This window comes from Panthera uncia (genome assembly GCF_023721935.1).
Source record: "Panthera uncia isolate 11264 chromosome D3 unlocalized genomic scaffold, Puncia_PCG_1.0 HiC_scaffold_8, whole genome shotgun sequence".
NCBI classification, from domain to species: Eukaryota; Metazoa; Chordata; class Mammalia; order Carnivora; family Felidae; genus Panthera; species Panthera uncia.
Window position 1 is genome coordinate 80,040,878 of NW_026057586.1, and position 3,468 is coordinate 80,044,345.

At 43.8% G+C, this 3,468-nt stretch overlaps 1 pseudogene; it reads right to left on the minus strand.

The window, feature by feature from the left end:
• Positions 1 to 548: 548 nt before the first annotated feature.
• On the minus strand, positions 549 to 1,565 carry LOC125914147 (40S ribosomal protein S3a-like; annotated as a pseudogene).
• Between the last annotated feature and the right edge of the window lie 1,903 nt (positions 1,566 to 3,468).

The following is a 3,468-nucleotide window of genomic DNA, read 5'->3' on the forward strand; positions in this document are numbered from 1 at the left end:
GTGAAAGGGAGCATAATTAATGAGTATTCAAAAGACCTTGACAAAAATATATTTGTACCTCTATATATTCCTGTAGAAATCCATGTTTCTAAAATGAAAATGAAAGAGCGCGGGCAAGCCAAAAGAAACAAAAAATATATATACGTATAATCCCTCTACCTAGACATAACATCATTAATATGTTGTGGTTTAGCCTTCCAATAATTTTATGCATAAATATATATGCTTTTTATTAAAATGGAGTTGTACAATGTATTCCGTTGTATGGCCTGTCTGGAAAATAAGGGTAGAGCTACATCATCATTTTTGATTGTTACATAAGATTCCAATAGATGGATGGCCCGTAATGAAATAGTAATTTAACCCACCTACTACGGCTGACATTTAAGCCATTTCCAAGTTTTTGCACTCTTGAATAGCGGTGCAGTGGGCATCTTTTCATGTCTGTCCTTTCGTATGTTTCTGCATATTTTTTAAATATCACATTTTAAAAAGTTTTCAAAATATTTTTAAATATTTTTAAATATCACATTTGTGATGTCTGAATTTTAAACAGATTCTTGGATTGGTGGCTCATAACCATGAGCTCGTTCAACGTTAGCACCGGTCTCATCCCCAGCAACTTTTCAGAACTGCTCCCTTCACCACACAGTTCCGTGAGCTGTCCTTCTTCAGACTTGGCCTTCTTGAGCATTTTTACTTTTCTAACAAAGACATCATGGAGTGGATAAATAGGCTGGCAAGACTTTTCCGTGTCCTTTCGATGCCATCTGGAATCAACTTATTGACCGCTTCTTCCAACTCATTTGCACCTCTTGGGTCATGGTATCCATCATCTTTTCCTGAATCTGGTGGACCCATTGGTGCTGAGCATAAGAGGGCTTCCCAATCTGATTGTTGAGTTTTGTAGTAAAACCAACACAAAACAGACAAAGCAAATACCCATCGGTAGTCTTGACATCGACATGAGCTTCAGTCATGGTCTGCCGTGTTTTGACCAGAGAGCGCATTTTGTCACGGGTAAGATCGATGCCATGGAAATTAGTCAGGCAGCTTTTGCCCTGACCCTCCTCAATAATTCACTTGGGTTTTCTAAATACGACTTCATCATTCTGCAGATCAGCAAGGTTCACCTCAAAAACATGACCCTTGAGACCATCAGGTGCGATTTTGGTTCTTTGAGTTCTCGTGTCTAGTGTTTTTCTAATATTTCTTACATTGAACATAGCCGGTGTTTTCACATCGCACCACTTTCTTAGAAAATGGATCAGGGGCACCTGAGTGGTTCAGTCGGTTGAGCGACCGACTTCGGCTTGGGTCACGATCTCGTGGTTCACAAGTTCGAGCCCCTTGTCGGGCTCTGTGCTGACAGCTCGGAGCCTGGAACCTGCTTCAGATTCTGTGTCTCCCTCTCTCTCTGCCCGTCCCCCAATCATGCTCTCTCTCTCTCTCTCTCTCTCTCTCAAAAACAAATAAACCAAGAAAGAAAAAAATGGATCCACCATTTTCTTCTTTGCTCCTTTCTTGCTGCCTTTCGTAAGGTGCTTGTTCTTGCCAACCACCATGGTGCTGCTGGGGGAGCCACAAGGGCTGTGCGTATTTCTTTATAATAAATTAATTTAAGTGGAATGGCTGAGCCAAAGGGTATGCACATTTTTATGATAGTTTTGGATAAATGCTGCCAAGAAGACTTTCAACAAATGTGTATCAATTAAATGCTCACGAGAAGTATTTATGAGAAGACGCCCTGATAGAAATTACTTTAAAAGCAGCATGTGTTTGTGAAAAGGCAATCAAACAACAGAGAACAATAAAGTGAAAGTCATTGCTTTAATTTTCCTTCCTAGAGAAAATTATATTTTGACTGCACTGGTCTCGGATCCCAATTTCTATCCAGTCTCGATCCTGACAGGGGAACTGCACCCTCTTTGTAAAATTTGCTTCTGGACTATAAGCTCTGGGAGGGCAGAGGCTATATTTGCTTTGTCCACTTTTGCACCCTAGTCCCAATTTCAGGGCCTGGCATACAACGGACATTTGTTGTATCAGTCATTAGTAGGTGTGGAACTAATTACCCCCAAATTCAGCAGTTGAAAGCAATACACGTTTGTGATCTCAGTTTCTGTGGGTCAGAAATCTGGAAGTGGCTGGGCGGGTCTGGCTCAGGGACTCTCATGAGATTGCGGTCTCATCCGAAGGCTTGGATGGGGCTGGAGGCTCCATTTCCAAGGTGTTTCCCACACATGGCTGAAGTCATGCTTGCTTCTGGCAGACAGGGGCCTCAATTCCTTGTGATGTCGATTTCCTACAAGGCTGCTTGGGTGTTCTCGCCACGTGGTGGCTGGCCTCCCCCAGACAGGTGATCCAAAGGAGGGAGCAAGGTGACAGTTGAAGTATCTTTTATGAACTAGCCTCAAAAGTCACACTCTGTTATCTCTATAACATTTTCCTGGTGACCTAGGTCAGCCACTTTCAGTGTGGGAGGATCTTCTGCAAGGGCATTAAGTCTAGACAGCAGGGGTCATTGGGGACCATCCGGGAGGCTGGCCAACACATTTACTAAAATGAGCTGAGTGAGTGATTGAGTGAATGAATGATAGCCTCAGAACTGGAAGGGGCTAATGGCGCTCCCTATGTCTTCTAAGCCGTTCTGTGTAGAGATGGGATAATTATCCAAGAACTGAGTTTGGACTAAGCTGTGTATGTTCTGTAGAAGCTGCTGGTCTGAACTATTCCTGCCCTGAGTCAGGATGGGCAAGCAAAGGCTGACAACCTTTCAAGACATCTGGGAAATTCCCAGTGGAGCATGGTGGTTCAGACCATCGGCCCAGAGAAAGGCTGGTTCTTACCCACCTAAGGAATGCCAGGCTGCATGTCAATCAAGGTAGGGTGGGTCATTTGGCCAAGGGAGGTCACTCTCATCATTGGAATACTCAGTAGTTTATGACCTCCATAAAGCCATTAGCCCTAGGAGATGAGGGGAAAGTGGTTACCAGCACCCTCTGCCTCTCTGGGGTCCATTAGCATCAGGGTTGTAAGCTCGGTCTCAGGCCATGGGTGACTGCTTTTATTATCAATCAATTACTCGTGCTTGTCAGCAAGTCTCAAGCTTCCTACAAGCCTAGAATGTGGCCAGATAACCGTGGTGACTCTGTGCAATTAAGATCTACCCTCCAGGGCTCAGTTCCCCACCTACACCGCAAAGGCTCGTGCTAGATCAGAGGCCCCCACACATCTCACTTCCAAAATCGATTTCTTTTATTCTACTTCCGTTGTGTCTATTTCATGTTTTGAAATGGTTTCTCCAGCAACCAGCATTCCTTCAAAAAACCTTATTTTTCTTCCCCAGTAATCTTAGTAAAGACAAGCGTCTTTATATAAAAAGAAACATACAACTGACAGACGCAAATTCTGACTGCCACAGGTGGGGCTGCACCCGGAATGCGTAGGAGGCCCCAGACATGTATT